The 19424-nt window shown below is 51.7% G+C and overlaps 1 long non-coding RNA gene across 2 annotated transcripts in view; it reads right to left on the minus strand.

Moving 5' to 3' along the window:
• Positions 1 to 19424, minus strand: part of LOC108351689 (uncharacterized) — a 78717-nt gene that overhangs the window by 10620 nt on the left and 48673 nt on the right. The window contains exon 1 of one of the 2 annotated variants that reach the window (XR_015627610.1): positions 71 to 164. The exons of the other annotated variant lie outside the window; for it this stretch is intronic. This is a non-coding gene — a long non-coding RNA (uncharacterized LOC108351689). Of the gene's footprint in view, positions 1 to 70; positions 165 to 19424 lie in introns of those variants that run through there. 2 annotated transcript variants of the gene reach the window in all.

The following is a 19424-nucleotide window of genomic DNA, read 5'->3' on the forward strand; positions in this document are numbered from 1 at the left end:
ATCCCTCAAGGCACTGCACCCCATCCCGTGCCCTGTAGCCCCACCTCCCATGCCTCTCTCGTTTACTTACGAAGACAGGTATCCAGGCAGATCCCTGCTCTGCCAGGGATGGTGTGGAGAACAGGTCAGAGGCCCGAGAAGGCAGCCTGCCATCTGATGACTCTGGGCTGGCCAGCATACCCAGCCCTCTAGGTCCTAAAGCCAGTGGGAAGCAGAGTGGGGGTGGAGAGGAGCCAGGAGCTGGCAGGCTAAGCGAGATGAAATATTGATGCCCGTCCTCGTAAAGCGAAGAACGCTGCTTGTCCATGAATAAAAGATAAGCCGGAGGAGCGGGCTGGGCAGCAGATTAATTAATCTGAGTGAGCCTTGCTCTGTGCTGTGGGGGATGGGCAGGGTAGAGCAGACAGGCTGTCCCAACCCCGGGGTCCCAAGGGACCAGCCAAGGCTCTATGTTCTAGGAAGACCGCTAGGCAGGGTAGCATCACTGAGCCTGGGCAGACAGGGAGAGGGGCAGGGCTATCCAGGTCTCTAGGACCAGAATCAGGAACATGCCTGACAGACTATCCAGGATGGCAGCTCCCGTGGCAGAGGAGGGCCACAGAGGTCAGCTGCTTCAGAAAATGGCGCTGCTGTTCTGAGCACCAGTCTCCGATATCCTTTCCTGCCACCTCAAGCCTTCTCTCGGGGAGTCTTCGAGAGCCAGGACGCATGGGGACACGGGACTAACTAACGTGGAAAGCTGGCCACCCTGGGCACACCTTTGATGTAGTTCGAGCTTTAGTTCTGAAAGGGGGAAGGGTAAAGCAGGGGTGGCCCTCCCTGCCCTTCATCCCATGACAGCCTCAGGTCCTTCGCTGTAGGACAATATGGAAATGCTGGCGTGTGGTGCAAGGCACGGGATTCCTGGACATGGTGACAGCAGGCTCAGCAGGACACAGAGCTCACAACCTAGTGTTCATCTGTCATCCGCTGGCTGTGGCGGCTCTCACGAGCTCTCGGCAGTTTTACGCTTCCCAAAGGTGACATTAGGACAGGGCGGTGACAGTCATCTGTCTTCCATCCACAGGATCCTGCTGGATCAGCCCCAGGCTCTGCATTGTCCTAATGGACCCCTGGGGTCAACGCTCAAGCTGTCGGTACTAGATCCTACCAGCCATTCCGTGTGACACAGGGACCCTCTGCTCAGTGTGTCAGCGTGCCACCCTGTTCACCCCTCTGTCCACCCACAAACTGTTCTCTGGGACGGATCAGGTCAGATGCCAGGTGGCCACAGCTGATGCCAGCCACAGCCCCACACAAGTGACAGGACACCTCCAGATGGTCTCTCTTCCCCCCATCTGGTAACATTGATCATGATTGAAAACAGCGCCTAGAATCCAGCCCGAGACCAACCGTGGGTGCTGCTGGGGATGGGGCCATGCAGCTGCTTCCTTCCATGGCCACAGCCATGACCTCCAACCTTCCGTTCCCATGTGTACCATGGCTTCCCTGTTCCCACAGCCCAGCCTCTCTGGCCAGCCTATGGCCTTCCCCAGCTCTCCCAATCAGCAGGTATTCATCGTGAGCAGTTTGCTGACACCTTCTCCTGTCAGTTATTGAACGTGGCTTCCTGTGGGTTTGAGCCCATCTCTTCCATTCATTCCTGACTCTGTCAATGCAGAGGCAAGGTCACTTTGGTCCCTCCAGTCCTCCCGAAGCCGTGCACAGCCGTGAGTACACGAAGCAACGCATTCATTCATGTTTGCTTAGGTGACTGTGAAGGGACGCTAGTCCTCACACCTCCTGTGAATGCTCCCCGGGACTCTCTCACCTTCCTTACAACCTTCTGGACAGGCAAGTCTCTCCCAGTAGCCAGATGGCAAAACCCAGCTGCACGCTTAACCAAGGTCATGCAGCTGGCAATCAACAAAGCTGGGAACGGGCCCTAATCTAGGCTTAGAGTTCTGATGATTGCAAGATGCAAGAGGGTCCTTAGCATTCCTCGCCTGCTGAGGAACAAGGGATGTCGGGGAAGAAAGATCTTCAAGGTCTCTCTAGTCTTAACCCGAGAACTCAAAGCAGCACCCTCTCCCTGTACCTGCCCCCATCCCAGAAGGAAGGACAGAGATGTGACTGAAGGCCAGGGAGACTGCCTAGGCTGCTGTGGGGCTCGTAACGATTTCTTGGGCTCATCCATCACATGCTGCCTGGTATCCTACTTGGGCCCAGAGCCTCCTGGGAGGCAAGATATTGGTAGTCCTCTACCAACCAGTGGTAATGGTAGGTTCTCTGAGTCCAATCAGGAGAGAAACAGGAAGAAGCTTGGCCCAAGAGGCACATATACTGTCACATGCCCATCCAAAAATGTCACCTCTGAACTAGGGGTACTGAGGTGAACTTCTGCAAAAAGTAGCTAGCTGGGAGTCAGGAGACTAGCATCGCTGTGGTTATATTGCCACCTGCTGGCCATTTAGGGAATAGCACTACAACTGGATGTGGGCATGGATTCATTCGAATCCATTCAAATTCAGCATTTGAAGGCTGGGTACACAGGAATGAACCAAAAGACCCAAGTCCAGCCTTGATGGAGGTTACAGATAGACGGGAGAGAGTTATAACGAGTGGAGCTGACATGTACTATATGCAGGAAGGGGCATAGGAGGTTTGAGCACTAAGGAGGAATCTAAAGAAGACAGGGAGAGCCTGGGACACTGTGATCTAATCCAAGCGGTCAGACATGACCTCACAAAGCCAGGGACATTGAGGAATATCCAGGAGGTGAGGAAAGAGCCGTGTTGATTTCTGACCTGGCTCATCTCAGACTGAAGTAGGAATCAATTCCACCTGGTAGATCTGGGGACACAGTTGGGAGGGGCAGATCCCAAAAGGTGACTTCAAAAACCTGGTGCTTTATTGCTGGGCTCAATGGAGAAAAACAGCATTATCCAGCGCTGGTGGAGAGAGGACCCAGGAACTTGGGCAAACTATATAGGAGGTTACCACTAGGCCATATCACTGGTCTACCAGCTTGCCTTTTTACAGGGCTATATTGTTCTATTGAGAGCGGCCTGTAGGTCAAGATGCAGGGAGACCAGTTAGTAAACCAAAGCAACTTCTGATCAGGAGCCCAGGCAGGGGGAGAGGCAAAGGGCTTTCTGGGACATGAGAGAAGGACTCAGAAGTGACTTTGAGGTCAAAGCTACAGAAGGAATGCGCTGTACTACACTGAAACACAGACTGACGGACTCAGGGAGATCAATGGGGACCCCCATTTGGGATTTGTGGGGTCAGAGTTGCTTGTCAGATGTCTATGGGAGCGGAACCTGGAATTATAGGAAAGAGCCTGTCTAGAGCTGAACGATAGCACTTGGGTGTCGATTAAATCCTGGCACTAAAAAAGATCCCGTGCCTGAGGGACGATGGTCTGGACACCAGGACCCTCTGACATCGCAAGGTCAGAATACTGGAGAAACAGGGAAGGAAAGGCCAGACAGTGGTGAGAGGAAGCCAGGGGGAGAGGGGGATCGGTACCTGGACCCCAAGTCAGGAAGGAGAAGGGTCACTGATCCTTGCTAAGAGATGTCCAGGGCTCACTGGACAGGGTCACCCAAGTGGCCCCAACTAAAACTGCAAGAAATAAACAAGTGCCCACAAACACAGAGACACAGAGACACAGACCCCTCTGTGGTGAACTGTTGGTGAGAGTGGGAAAGAAGCAGCCACTTTGGGGAAAAGGACGATAATTCCTCAGAATGTTAAACACAGGGTTTAACCCACAGCTCAGCAGTCACTCCCAGATACAGGAGCAAAAGATGAGAGCACACATTGTCCCAAACACTGAAACAAAGAACCAACAGCTCCTTCTCCCTGCCTTCCAGACGCCACCTGCGCTTGATTCTCTGATGTTACTTAACCAGAGATAACGCCTCTGCTCACCTTCTCAGACACCGTCCTTGGAGACAGGAATTTGAGACGTGGGCCTCCTGCCTCCTCACCTTTGGTTGATTTTCTTTTTCTTTTTCCAAGGTTGCTACACACACGACTGGGTTAGTAATAGAAACAACCCAAATGTCCATCACCACTAAACAACATGTGCTTGCTCCATACAGGGGAATGTTACTCAACCGTAAAAAGGCACAAAGTGCCAGGGCTTCAAGTTACAAGAGGGACAACAGCCCAAGAGGAAGAAACCAGTCACAATGGACCCCAGATCACGTGAGTCTGTTGATAAGAAGTGCTGAGAAGACATGAATCTAAAATACTAGATTTCTCCACAGACAGCACATAGATGGTGGCAGGGCTGGAAGCAGAGTGGCTATTAAGGGATCAGGATTTCATCAAGATCAGGGAAAATATTCAGGAATCAGGGATGGTTGAGGGTTGAATAACTCCGTGTCTATGCTCCACACCACTGAATTGTAGGCTTTCAAATGCACACTTTATGTAGTATTCCGTATCTCATTATTACCTATATTTTAAGGCTTTGGTTGGACTGGGAGGGTAGTCTCAGCACAGGGAGGGGGCAGAATAAAGGAGGCACAGAGCTCTCTGTGCTCACCCACAAGCTCTAGGGAACCCAGACTGTTAAGCACATGGGGTTGTCCCTTTAAGGGAAGAAATGCAATGTCTGATATCCTCCCAGAAGGCTGGAGCAGGCACGCTTATTAGACACCATGACCACAGCAATCCGTATACAAGAAAGCATTTCACTGAGGAGGGCTCACAGTTTCGGAGGTTTAGTTCATTCTCACTATGGTGGGAAGCAGGGCAGTGTGCAGACAGATATGGCGGTGGAGAAGGAGCTGAGAGTTCTACATCCGCTTCCACAGGCTGCTGAAGAACAACTGACCTGAGCTTCTGAGGCCTCAAAGCTCCGCCCCCCAGTCACACACTTCCTCCAACAAAGTTCACCTCCTTTAGTGCTACTCCCTAAGGGGCTCTGGGGACCATTTTTATTCAAACCACCACACTATCTTTATGGACTTGGCAGCGCAGTTCACTGTAGTATGTCTGATCTGTATTTAGCTTACTTTGTCCTCGGGGAGATTCATGTATGCTTTGTCGTGCTTGCAGAATTGACTTAATCACCACAGTAACTTTTATCAAACTGTGCTGTGCTTAAAATAAAACACTCAGGTCAGACTCCGTGTCTTAGGGTTTCATTGCTGTGAAGGGACACAATGATCATGGTAACACTAATAAAGGAAAATATTTAATTGGGGCTGGTTTACAGTTTCAGAGGTTTAGTCCATTATTATGCTTGGGAAAGAGCTGAGAGATCTACATCTTGATCTGCAGGCAGTTAGAAGGAGACTAGATTTTTTTTTTTCACACTGGGTGAAGCTTGAGCATTTAAGACCTCAAAGCCTACCTCCACAGTGACAAACTTGCTCTAACAAGGCCACATCTCCTACAATAAGGCCACACTTCCTAATAGTGCCACCTATGGACCAAGCATTCAATACACGAGTCTATGGGGCTGTCTCTATTCAAACCACCGCACTCCTGAAATTTGAGCCAGCATCAGCTGCTGAGTCTCCCTGAATCAAGTGAACTGCCTTTTTCCTCCCGAAGATCACCTCTCTGCAGGTCTGTGGAGGTCACAGAGACCACAGCAGAGGACACAGACACTGTTGAAGATGGGGCAGGTGTGGTGGGGGAACCTCGAACATTCCCTCCTGGTGGCTTCTATATCTTCAATGAGACAGGACGTAAAGTCCTCAGCTGAGGGAGAAGACAAGGCCTCTAGGAAAGAGCAAAGATGCAAGGTCAGGCAGCAAAGGGGAAGGTGGCCCTGTAGCCACGTGAAGGAGGACCAAGGGCCTCACATCAAATGGTCCCAAACACCTTGATCAGGTGGAGACCCTAATCCCAGGTGCTGTGGTCCATACGCACACACCACCTGACTGCTCCCTGAACATACAACTACACACATGGACATCTGTGTCATGAAAGTAAAACGCCCAAACTGTGGACTGAAGAGATGGCTCGGTAGCTAAGAGCACATGCTGCTCTTCCAAAGGACCTGAGTTCCTGCTGACATCCATGTGGGGTAGCTCACAACAGCCTATAGCTCTAGCTTCATCTGGTGCCTTCTGACCTCTTCAGGCAGACAGACACCCACATGACAGGCAGACAGACAGACACAAATCCTTTCTAAAAGAAAAGAAACTGAACTGGAGGGATGGCTTGTTCAGTAAGGTGCCTGCATAGAAGTATAAAGACCTAAGTTTGACACATGCCTCCAAGACCCTCATGGAATGTATGTCACGATGGTAAATTGTCCTATGCTGTGTGAGCTCACTGGGCAGCAGGCTCTGGAAACAGAGTTGCCACACACACACACACTTACTGCCTGTGTTTAGCCAAGTGTCCTCTGTGAACCTTTGGCTTCAGATGACCTGGACGGTCCTGGCTCCTCTAACTGTGACAGAATAGTAAAGCAACCCGTAAGAACGGCTGGCAGGCAGGCCCTTCCCAACAGATGTTAGCAGTGTTTATCCCCCAGATAAGAGTGCCTGAGCCTGAGCAAAGAGAAGTCACGGAAGAAAGGGCATTCCGAACTCTAGCGGACTGCCTTGACTTCCCCAGTCTGTTCCTGCTAGGTGTCAGCACTCAGTTGAATGACGACATCTCTCTCTGTTGCTTTTTCTTCTTTTACTTCGAAGTCTCACCCAAGGGGACTTTCTGCTCTACCCAGAACTCTATCGGGAACTCCAGCTGACCAATTGGCTGATATTTGTCCGTCTATCTAGCTAACTATCTAACTCTATATCTGTTTATCTATCATCTATCTATATCTACCTATCATTTGCCATATAACCTTTAACTTCAGCTTGCCTTATAATAAACAGGCTCATTCATTCACAACTAAAAATGGGGTTATTATAGAACATTCTCCAGACCATACACAACATCACATAAGTGAGCCAGGCACAGTCACATGCACACGTGACATCACAGTGCTGGAGACTGAGATGAATGGGTCCCTGAGGGTTGACAGCCAGTGGCCTGGCCCAATCAGCAAGCAAGCGCTGGGCCAGTGAGAGACCATGACTCAAAAACCAAGGTGGAGAGTTCTGGAAAATAAAACCAGGGATTGTCTCTGGCGCGCACACACACACACACACACACACACAATGAAAAATGGGATGGGGATGTCTAGCTGGTAGAGGATTTGCCTGACCCACACAAAGCCCCCATCTTGATCCCCAGCGCTGAGTAAACAGGATGTGGTGGTTCATCCCTACAATCTCAGTTCTCAGGAGGTCGAGGCAGGGGTCATCTGCAATGACGCACGGCGTGTGTAGCCTGACACACGCCACTCTGCCTCAAACAAAACACAAACAACAAAAGAAGGTGAGCTAGCCTTACATTAGTGCGCTAGCTGGTGTACACTGACTAGGGAAACTTCCACAATCCAAGGCTGAGAAAATGCAAAATGCCATATTATATAATTTTTCTTCGGTTCTTATACAAAAGTGACATAGACGTGTGCAGTGCTTAATTTCAATTGTCACCGTGATTGGTTTAAGAGCCCACGGGGTATTCCATGAGGCTGGTTTTTGTACAAGCCCCAAGAGGACTCTCCTGGAGAGCATTAGCCGGGAGGGAAAGCCCGCCCTAAACACAGGTGGTCCCGGCCCCTCCAGAGGGAGGGGGAAGCCGAGTGCCAACACTCCCTGCTCCCTGCCGTGCTCCCTGCCATGCTCCCTGCCGTGCTGGGAAGTCCCCTGCCACCCTGGAGTCACCTGCCACCAAGCCTCCTCAGCTGTCCTTAAACTGTGCCTCTCCTTTCAAACTGCTTTTACTGGGTATTTGGTCACCACAACAAGAACAGTAAAGAATACAATATTAAGTTATTAAAACCCTGTATGCCAAAGCTCTAGATAGAATGCAGTTTAAATTATTAACGGTTTAATTCCACAGAAGAGGTGGAGGCGGGCTAAAGGCCCACAAGCCGTGCGTGCTATGGAGTTGCAGTCCTTGAGCGGGTAACATGGGGCAGATAACACATCAGTCATAAGGAAAAACTGTCGAACCCTCCTCAGCTCCAGCCTTCCCTGGATCACAGAGCCGGGTGTAACCAGCATCCTCCCCAGCCCTGTCCACTGGTCTCAACACAGCCTTTGGAAGGTAGGTGGCACCCATGTGGCTGCAGTGTGGCTTTGTCAGGTGTGGTTGACCAGAAGAGTCAGAGAAAGCCCTGAGCCGAGTCCTGGGAATCTGGATATCCAGGCCTCGATTATTCAGTCAGCCTTCATTTCTTGTTTGCTAAGCCGGGAAAGTTCCAGGTCAGTCAGGGGACAAAAGAGTTAGTAGGAAGATGGAGAACAAAGAGAAGTCAAGGGATGTCCCCTCTCCTCTCCCAAGATTGCCTTGTGTGAAGCAAACTTACATACAGACTCACCCCACCCTCAGAAGGGCCCACAAGGCATTGTGATCTCCATTCTTCACCTTTGAGACGTCTGAGGCCCAAAGAGGCCAGCAGCAGGACCCAGGACCTGACCTCCCTCCCTAAGCCCACAGTCCATGCCCCTCTGCTTCACCTTCCTCCGACTGAGGTACCAGGATCCTTGATGGAGACTCCACGAGCCACCAGCCTTTCTCTGTCCCATTTCCTGGCTTTCTAGCCTGCCTAAAGTCTGCGACCTCGGGGTCCCTGGGACGACAGGTTCACCATCAGCTCCTAAGTGTCCATCCCCAATGTCACTACTCACTGATGCAGCCTCTGCGTGTCCCCCAGCAGCTCACACAGGTCACAGACCAGACCACACAATCCGTCTTAGAAGGAGAGAAGCACATGACTCAGGCAGCACAGAGGATGCACCTTTCCCCTCTGTATGCCATGGCTTCTTGTGCAATCCCTAGAGTACCAGGGCCCCATCTGAGAGCTAGAGCATCACGTGTTCCCTAGAACAGCCAGCAGACCCAGAACCCGGAGGCTGCCACTGCCCCGTCCCAGGAAACACATTCACTACCAGCACTCCTGGCCCCTATTTCTAGTTTGGGGTTGGTCACCAGATGGTACAGACCAATGATGAACAACCAGCCCTCCAGCCCTTCTCCCCACACCTCCCAGGACCTGTCTCTGGATCTAGAAATTTTTCCAGAGATTTTGGGGGACCCCTGGCACAATGATGCTGAGGAACCAAAGACAGAACAGAAAAGTCTGGGAGAGGCCTGCCCATGTCCCCCATCTCTCCACGTCACTGACCTGGCAATGCCCACTCACCAAACTCCCGGAAGCCACCCAGTTCCAAACCTGGTTCCCTGCCACCCTCTCCTCCCAGTTCCTGGGCCCATGGCACGTGAGGAGGTCTCTTTTCTTCCTGGAATTGCCACTCCAACCCACTGGCTCTTCACCTGGGTGTGGCTCACCTGAAGCACAGCCCCTCCCCCCCACACACACACACACACACACGCCCCATTTAGTCTCCTTGAGGCCACTTTCCAACACCACCTCAGGTTAGCCAAGGAGCAACTGCAGTTTTAGGAGGGAGATACGTGTGCCTGCACCTGCATGTGTGTGCATTTGTGAATGCATGTGAGAGCATGTGTACACATCGTCCTGTGTGTGTCTAGGGGTGTGTTTGTGATGGGGTGGATGTAGGTGTGTCTTTATAAACAGGTTCCTGAATAAATATGTATGGTGAACCCAGAGTTTCCCCTCCTAGGCATTGCTCTTCTCTCCATGACAGCCAAAGCAGGCCGAGGTTACCCAGAAGCCTTCTGGGCCTGAGAGCAGAGCAGCCTCCAGGGATGGTCTGGTCAGAGCATTGCTCAGCTCCCACCTCCTCTGCGTCAGGCCCAGGATGTCCAGACCCACTTGCTAGGAAGGCTTTGCTAGGGCTAGGGGCTCCCCTAGGCCTGCCTCAACTCCTTTCTTCCCCGACCTGGACTGGATTCTGGCCTCGAGGCTCTACCCCCATCCTTCTCCGAGTATCTCAGTGCCTCTCTTGGGTTCAGGTCTGCAGAGAAAGCTCCTCCATGGCAGCCACCTTGGCTACTTCCACCTGTGACACCGCTTAGCTTTTCCACCCGAAGCTTGGAGTCTCTAATGCTGCCCTGCAGTCATTAACTGCAGGGACACACACCCCTCCCGCAAGCATGACATCCCCAAATGCACCGACAGCCATCCAAAGTCAAGCAATTTCAAGTGAAGGCCATGAGCGGAACCTCTGCTCCTCTGCAGAACCAAGAGCAGGGCAGCATCTGCAGAGAGCAGAGGACCGCTCACCTGCCAGCCCACAGGCAAACAACAGAACAAAACAAACAACAAAACAAAACACACTAACCCAAAGCAAGCTGCAGGGGGAAGGGTTTATTTCATCGTGCACTTCCCAATGACAGTCCATCACAAAGGGGAGCCGAGACGGAACTAGAGTAGTAAAGACCTGGAGCAGCCATGCCTGTCTGGCTTGCTGGGCTACCTCTCCCCCCTCCCCCTCCCCCTCCCCCTCCCCCTCCCCCCTCACCTTTTTTCTTTTTCTTCCTTCCTTCCCTTCTTTCTTTTTTAATCTTCCTTTCCTTTTTAGTCTTCCTCTAAAACTTACCAGTTTATTATTTTTGACTTTTTAGTTATTCTTTTTCACATCATGCACCCCAGTCCCACTCATCCCCCCCATCCCCCTGTATCTGCCCTCTGCCCTTGCAACCACCCTCCCAAAAAAAACTAAACAAAGCATAGAAAACATCTCCCCACAGTGTGTCAGTGTGTCCCACAGTGTATCCCTCTGTCCACACAGCTTCACTTGCGAATGTTCATTGCAGTGAGTCACTGGTCTGGTTCGAGATCGCTGGCTTCTGCCACACTGTCAGTACTGGATCCTCACCGCGACTCCGCCCAGTTGTCCTGTGTTGCCCTGTGACATGAGATCCCGCAGCTTTGGATCAGCAGGGCTGGCCCTTTCACATGTCCCAGCAGTTCACAGATGATGTAGATTTTAGGGTGAGCCAACATGGAGCCCTGGATCTGGGCCTGGGTGGCAGCTCTCCCTTAACCGAGCGCCAGCCACCAGGGAGTTCCCAGCACTAGCTGGGCCACACAGCCTCTGGCAGGAGGCAGGGTCAGCTCTCCCACTCTCATGCCCTCCAGGCCGGTTCACCCACACCCACACCCACACCCATGCCTCTGGAGTCATCTCCACTGGGCTGCCCAGTAGCAAGGCAGGGCCCACTCTCCCAGGGGCTGTGGCTGGCAAGGGGCAGGGCCAGCTCACTGCTCTCATCTCCACACTGCCTCAGATGATGAGGGTCTAGAGGGGGCGATGGCTTATATGGCCCTTCTAGGGAAGGGCCACTCCCACTGGTCCGGGCCCTCCTGTAATAGTTAGAAATTAAGGGGGTTGGGGATTTAGCTCAGTGGTAGAGCACTTGCCTAGGAAGCGCAAGGCCCTGGGTTCGATCCCCAGCTCTGAAAAAAAAGAACCAAAAAAAAAAAAAAAAAAAAAAAGATATTAAGAAAACGCCTTACAGACATGCCCGCAGACCAATCTAATGGAGGTGGTTCTTCAGGCGAGCGACCCTCTTCCCAGGTGACTCTAATTTGTGTACAGATGACAAAACTGACTAGCTCAGAAGCAACGCTGCTCCTCCCACCCCCAGCCCCCAACCCCCCAATCCCTAACCCCCAGCCCCCAACCCCCCAACTCCCCAGCCCCCAATCCCCCAACCCCCCAACCCCCCAACTCCCCAACCCCCAGCCCCCAACCCCCGGGGCAGTCACAGATAGGAGTTTCAGGAGTACAGGAATTCAGAAACACATATTCATACATAGATACATAGATACATACATCTGTATACATACATATGTCATATACACATGCATATAAACATACGTACCACCATATATTCTGTATGTTCTGTATATGTATATCCACCCATATATACATGTGCACGCCATGCATCTAGCCATCCAACAATGCACATTACCGGATGTCCTGGTCCCTCACACCCTGAGTTGGACACATTGAGATCTCCTCCCCCTCCTTGTCAAAGTGGGAAAGAATCCAGGGGGAGGATGCTTTCCAAAGCTTGTTCCTTGGTAGCGCTGACTGATGGAACTTCCTGTGGTGTTCTGTATCTGTACTGTCCCCTGGGCGCCACCATCTCTAGCCACACATAGACACTGAGCATCTGAAGTGTGGCTATTGGGACAGAAGAACCGAATTTCTCCTCTTAGTACAGTTGTAAGGAACTTACACATAAGCCATATACGATGGGGAAGAACAGCCCTTGGACCAGATGTGAGAGCATCATCCACCCTTGTGTACATGTGCACACACACACACATATATACATATGAATTAATGCATGTGCATGTACATATACACATATATGCATATATTATATATACACATATATATGAAATATATATACACATATGTCCACAGAGAGGGAAGGGTAGGACCAATAGAGACTCCAAGACATTCTCTTAGCAAGTATTTACTGAGGGACAGATCTTGCTAATACAGCATTTGATACACAAATAGGGAAGACAGAGCTATGACCAGGTGACACTAGCCAGGTGTACAGCACTGCCCATCTCAGACACTGTAAATCAGGGAAGGCTTCACAGAAGAGGTGATTTCAAAGGTAAGGCATCAGATAGAAACTGTGAGGAAGGGGTTTGTGCAAAGGTCCTGAGGCTACAGAAGACCCAGTTAGCAATTAAGTAGGTAGGGAACCCAACACAGGCAGCAGGGCTCAACCCCTTCCAGTGGGTAGGTAGCACATGATGGTTCCTCCCCAGAGGAGGAGGGGGACAGGCACAGTGCCACGCAGGCCATATCCAGCTTGCTCATTCCTCTCCCCAGACGCCCGATGTCTCCACCCACCCCATAAACATGATTTGGAAAATATCTTGTCACAGTCCCCAGCTGAGCCAGTTCCTGTGCCCTTGTGCACCCTCTCTGAGGTCACCAAGAGGTGGGAATTGAGCCCTCATCCCTCCAGGAGCTCCTGACTCATTCTGGAGAGGGCAGCTAAGCCTGCATTCTCAAGAACCAGATCCAACCAGAGGAGAACAGGCATGACCTCAGCTTAGGGACACAGACGCAAGAGAGCGGGGCAGGGAGGGCCAGAGACAGCAGGAAAAAATTTGACACCCAGACAGACTGATGGGAAGAGATATTTGACAGACAGCACATACCAGTATGGCAGACAGACATGCCAAGGACAATTATGACACAAACGAAGAATAAGGACATGCCAAGGCAACGAAAGACAGTACTAGGGCATCCAAGGATAGAAAACAGACTGGAGTGCCACCCTGGAAATAGTGGGGTGGACTCTCCTGCAGCGCTGAGCTGTCCCACTCACTGCCTTGCAATGCACAGATGACCACAAGAGGGCGACATTGCTCCAAGAAAGCTCACAAGCCTAGTGGGTCAGGTTTTGGCGAGTAGACATCGACTCGCTGAAGTCTGTTGGAGGCTAAGGACCAAGAACATCCACACTCTAAGCTGAAGAGTGTCTTTCCTTGCCCCAGGATGTCCTCAAACAAGCTCCTTGCATCCACATTTCCCGCCCCCAGCCTTGCTCACGATTACCGTCTGAGCACTAAGGCAGAAGATGGAGGAATCGGGCATGGCCCCTGCCTTTGCCTAAAAGCATGCCCCACACAGATCCAGAATCTCAGCTGACCCCATGTTCAGCTGCAGTCTACAGGGCTAAAAACAGTGCCACCCAGGGCTGCATTCACAGAACCAAGTGGCTGCAGGATGCAGGCAGTAATGTGGTCACATCTTTGAAATGGGCTGTTAATAAACCTTGTAGAAGCAGAAGGAAGAGCCCCCATGGAACTGGCCTTGTTACAGCAGTGACACAGCAATACTGTTAAACACACTTTGTTGTCTCCAAGTGAGGCATTGTTTGCAAACGTACCCATTTTGCAGATGGAAAAACTTGGACAGACTCCCTCCCATGAGTCTTCTCTTCCCCCTGAGCCACAGCCATGCCCACAGCCTGGCCTTAATTCCCAAATGGCCTTGAGCGTCCTCCTGGCCCTTAGCCAGTCCTTCTGCTGGTTCTGTTCCCTGAGTCCTAGGGATGTAACCAGGATTTTGCACATCTAGGTAATTGTCCTACCACTGAGGTATAGCCCTGTGGTGGCCATTCTTTGTTGTCAACTTGACTACATCTGGGATTAACTAAAGCCCGTGTGGCTGGGTACATCTGTGAGGGATTTTTCTTGATTGAATCATTAGAATCATTTGAGTTCGGAAGGCCCACCCTAAATCCAGATCATTTGAGGTCAGAAAATCCACTCTAAATCTGGGCCACACCTCCCGCTGGCAGCCTATATAAAAGACACAGGAAAAAGGAAGCTTTTGCTCTTTGCCTGTCTGTTCAGACCCTCACTGGCAAGTATGTCTTCCTTCACTGGTGTTAGAGTTCTTGGATTTCTGTTGGTCTGTAGCCATGGTTAGACTAGCTGGACCACAGCCTGTAAGGCCTGCTAATAAATTCCATATATGGGGGAGAGAGAGAGAGAGACAGACAGAGACAGAGACAGAGACAGAGAGATACAGACAGACAGAGAGACAGACAGAGAGAGACAGACAGAAACAGAGAGAGACAGAGACACAGAGACAGAGAGACAGACAGACAGAGAGAGAGGGAGAGAAGAGAGAGAGAGAGAGAGAGAGAGAGACCTTCTGTTCCTCTAGAGAACCCTGACTACTGCAGTCCCCAAACCTCTGCTAAGTTCAATGGCTTCAGGCACCTAAAGTTCGAGGCACCCAAGGTGATTTTGATCTTGTCACTAATATGTGTGTAGTGTGTGGCCATGGCATGACCCAGTGGCCTTCAACCAGACACCTCATCCTGTCCCCTCTGTCTCCCTGATTCTAGCCTTCCATCCCTGCCCTGAAGTCCATACCTCAGCCCAGGACCACAGTGCCCTCATCTGTCCTCTCCTCTGTGCAAACGCCAAGCTGCTCCCGGTTGCTACCGAGAGCCTGGGGACACTGCAGCTAGAGTGGCATGACCAAAGATCCTTTCTAAAGGGACACTCTTGCTCCTTCTTTGGCCATCTGACTAATGAAACAATGGTCCCCAATCAGTTAGAATTTCGACCCAGAAGCTGTGCTAGAAGAAGGTAAAGACTGGGGCCCTGGGGCTAGCCAGAGGAGGATCCTGCCTCTTAGAGATGTCCATGCTGAGACAAAGAGTTCATGATGGGCAGGACCACACCTTGGCCAGGACTGAAAGTTTAGTTTCATGTCAGGATCCCAAGATGAACTCCAGGGTTAGACATCAGTCATATTGGTAGGGGCCGTCCATCTGTCCTCAGTTTGCCTTGATTTCCCTTTCAAAGCCCAACCTCCAAGTACAGCCAAGTGCTGGTTGGTATAGCAGGGGCTGGTAGAGCATTTGTGGAGAGAACACAATGCAGTTCATTAAGGACCCCAGGCAGGCACTGCCATTACCATTGCTCAGCCTTGGGGAAGCAGGGAAACTTCACCCAATGTGTTCAAAGCGCATGCTTTCCTAGCCACACAAAGCCAGCACACCACAGCTGTGACCATCTAAGGCCACCCTGACTACTGCTGCCACCAAGGAAGTAAGCGGAATGGAAGCCATTTCTCCGGACCACTGGCCCAAGGGGAAGCATCACAGTCCCCCGCCCCCCACCCCGCCCACTGGCTCTGCACCCCATCCAATCCTGCCATCCAGCAGGAGTGTGTCCTATGCCCCTGATGGGGAGATGTGCCTGAGCATGGCCTTGGCTTCCTTGTAACTTACTCACTGTACCAAAGACAGATTTGGGGGGAAGGGGAATCTCACTGCTGACTTCTCACTGTAGGGATGTGTGAAAGGAAGAACACAAAGTCAGAGAGAGGGGGGATGACATGGTACAGAGCATCAAGGGGGGACTTTGGGGTGTCGAAGATTCTGGAAATTTCCCCGAAAACAGGGAATGCGATGTGGGGTTTTCACAGGCTGAGTGTAATCAGACAAGCTCCTCGGTGGAGTCAGGATAGGGTGGGGAGCACCAAGGACAGGGCAGAGGGCCTGCACCAGGGGAAGTGTCCAGGTGAAGAGTTGGGGGTGAGACAAGATAGGGACAATGGGGGAGACAGTGAGGCCCCAAGGAGGGAAATACATCCACAGCACAGGGTGACTGAAGGCATGAGACAGGGAGGAAGACTGGGGTGTAGAACCGTGCCGGGAAATTTGGTGAGGCAGAGCAGGTGGAGAGCCGGTGACTCCCAGCTCCCTGACAGATTCCTGGTCTGGAACATGTGCCATGCTCCTCACATGAAAGAAATGTGTCCTGTGGTCAGGGAGTTCCAAAACAGAGTACTCCATGCTTATGAGGTACCTAGAGACCTGGCAGACTTAGCCAATAAGCTTTCCTTCCCAGACACCCCTCCCTGCAAAAGGCCCCAGCCTGAGAAGTGGAGTACGGTTTTACACATCCATTTTCCACCGTGACAATAAACTGTTTGGAACCACGGACTGTCTCTTTTCATCAAGATCCTCTGTGGGGAAGCCATGAAGAAGGCCTTCACCTACAGAGCTGCAGCCTAATCTCCCTCTCCCAGCCACACTGCCACCAAGCCAAGGAAAATCTCCCACTCCTACCTCCACCCCACCCCACCCCCCCGTCCCTAGATCTAGCTAGATGCTGTCTCCACTCCACAGCCCCAACTCCATTCTCAGCTCTTTGGTGACTCCTAGCAGCACCTGAATGTCCAAGAGTCTGAGAGCCCCATGCCCCGGCCTTGTCACAGGCCTGGGGACTGAGCGGCTCCTGCTTTCCCACATCACAGACTAAGTTTTCCCACCCCCATGGAGCAGTGTCTTGGTGCTTCCCTACAGCCCAGCACCCGCCCCAGTGGCTGTGTGGAATAAGTGCAGTTGAACTCCCTGAGTTCTGCCTCCCCGAGTGACTGTGACCAGTGGCAGAGCAGAAACCGTGGGCCAACAACATACCCAGGGTGATTCCTTGGAGAGGGAGGGAGAAAAACCAGGAACCTTGGTTGGATACCTGAGTTCAGAGCCCTGTGAGCTGTCCTGGGGGCATGTCAGGCAGGCAGGAGATCCATGGGCCTAAAGGCCTCAGAGATTCTTTACTGAGGCTCTCACTCAACACAACCCCAGTCCTGGGACAGGGAGGATACCTCAAGGTGGCAGGGTGGGCAGCCAAAGATACACAGAGAAACTCTGTCTCAAAAACCAAAAACAAAATAATATAAAACAAGAATGAGATAAAACAATGGGCCTGAGACATGACTCGGTGGTTACGGGAAAGTATTGCTCTTCCGAAAGACTTGAATTCTGTTCCCAGAACTCGTGTCAGACAGCTCACAGCTGCCTGTAACACCAGCTCCACATGGACACACTCTAACACAGACACAGCATACATGTAATTGACAAAATAAACTCTGTGTGTGCCTATATGTGGAGAGAGAGAGAGAGATAGACAGATAGACAGATAGATTTCCACTAAGATACAAGAATAGGGATCTTGTCCTAACAGAGGTTCTCAAAAATGTTTTTCTTTGTGTATGTGTGTGTGTGTGTGTGTGTGTCTGTCTGTCTGTCTGTCTGTCTGTCTGTCTGTCTGTGTGTATGAACTTCTGTGAGCATATGTAAGGAGAATGTAACCTGGAGTTCAGACTGCCCCCCACCCCACCCTCCACCAGTACACCCCACTCTCCACCCCTGCCCCCAGAGCAGGACTCTGACTTGCTTCCTAGACAGGGTGTCCCTGCTCCCTGACCTTCCCCACCCAGCAGGAGCCCTCAAAGGCTATTGCCTCTGAGCCTTCTGCACACTCCAGGATGAAAACCAAGAGGCCTGCATCCCAATCCACCAGGTTTTCCAGGAAAATCCTCCCTCTTTCTTTCCAGCCTGACCACACTGTCCCCAAGATACAGCCTGCGGCCATTCCGTCACAAGAGACTCTCTTCCCCTCCTTCAAAGCTTGCACAGTGCTGCTGGGATTGTACCAGCTGACTTATATGTGGCGAGGGAACTGGATTCCATCAGGAAGTCAGAGATGCGTGTCTCTCTAAGGAGGAGGGCATGAGAGCAGGCTCTAGCAGTGGGAAAAAGGAAGAGGGGCCCCTTGGAGAGTTCACTGCTCCAGGATGTGGTTTGAATTCCATTCTCCTCTCCCAGCCACTCCCTCTGCACCATTTATTAAGGGAACCAAATCAAAAACACAAGATGTAATTGCACGATGGACTCAGGCTCCAGAGATTGGGGGTGGGGGAAGAGGCAGATGGACCACAAACCCGGGAAGAAAGCAGAGTCAGCACCCATGTTAAACGGCCCACTCCTGTGAGCTCAAGGAAGGCTGTCTGATGAGCGTCACTTCAAGACACACACATACACTGCCCCAGAGTGCAGGCCCTGTGGGAGGGACAGGATATGCCCCCACCCCCTTCGTGTCCCCCTTCATCGATGCAAGCATGTCCTCAACTGCTCAGCCCTCTCTGTAATGCAGCCCCTCTCCTTCTAACCAAAGGTCTTCCTCACGGCCTCCTTCCCTCCTTTTCCCTCCTTGTCCTAATCTAGAGCACTCCCCTCCGTGTGTGTTTCCCTCACTCAGCATCAGAACCCTCCAGCTTCCCGCTTTGCACCCCTGGACCACATGAAACCTGTGGCCCCTGCCTGCTCCTTCTTCCAGGCATGGAAGTTTCTCTCAAGCCAGAGCTCGCTCCCTTCCACCGTTCCCTTGGCCTTGAGTCCTCTCAACGGCTTGCCCAGTGCTCTCTAAACCCTTCCGTTCCCTACTGCAGTATGAAGGGCACCTTGGCCTTCTGCAGTCTAGCCCACTGGTGTCTCACCGTCCGCAGCATGGCCATACCCTCTGCCTATCCCTGAAGTGGCTGGAGCTCTTCTACTCCTCCACACCCCTTTCCTAACTTCCCTCCAGATTCTCTCCCCGGTCAGCCTCTCAATGCGATGTTTTTCAGAGTTTGACCTGGAACCCCCTTTATTCCAAATTACTACGATCTCCATGGGGCGGCCTGGAATCTGCCACCCATGTAAGGAGGGAGGCTGTCCAGGTTTTCATTTGCTGATATTTGTCTGATGTGCCAGTCTTACCCATAGGCACTCCAATCGTCCATACACCCTCTTCCCACACCCCTGCAATCCTCCAGATGTGAAAAGTTGCCACACACCAGCTCCAGCCCACAGCCTTGCCCCTCAGCGTTACCCACCAGCTGCCAATCACAAACCAGAGGAACAAAGGGCATTATTTTATTGAGTCATTAGGCTCCCAGCACGGGGCCAACAGCTTGCTTGTATGCCTTCTTGTTTCCAATGACCTTGTGTACTAGATACACAGCTCACCTATTTTACTCTTTGCTTAAGGTAGCCCAGGCTGACTTTGAACACCCAATCCTCCTGTCTCAGCCTCCTAAGTGCTTTGGCTCTGGGTGTATGCCATCTTACTTATGGGCCTCAGTTAAGGATCAGAG

The sequence above is a fragment of the Rattus norvegicus genome, chromosome 8 (assembly GCF_021556685.1).
Source record: "Rattus norvegicus strain SHRSP/BbbUtx chromosome 8, alternate assembly SHRSP_T2T, whole genome shotgun sequence".
NCBI lineage: Eukaryota > Metazoa > Chordata > Mammalia > Rodentia > Muridae > Rattus > Rattus norvegicus.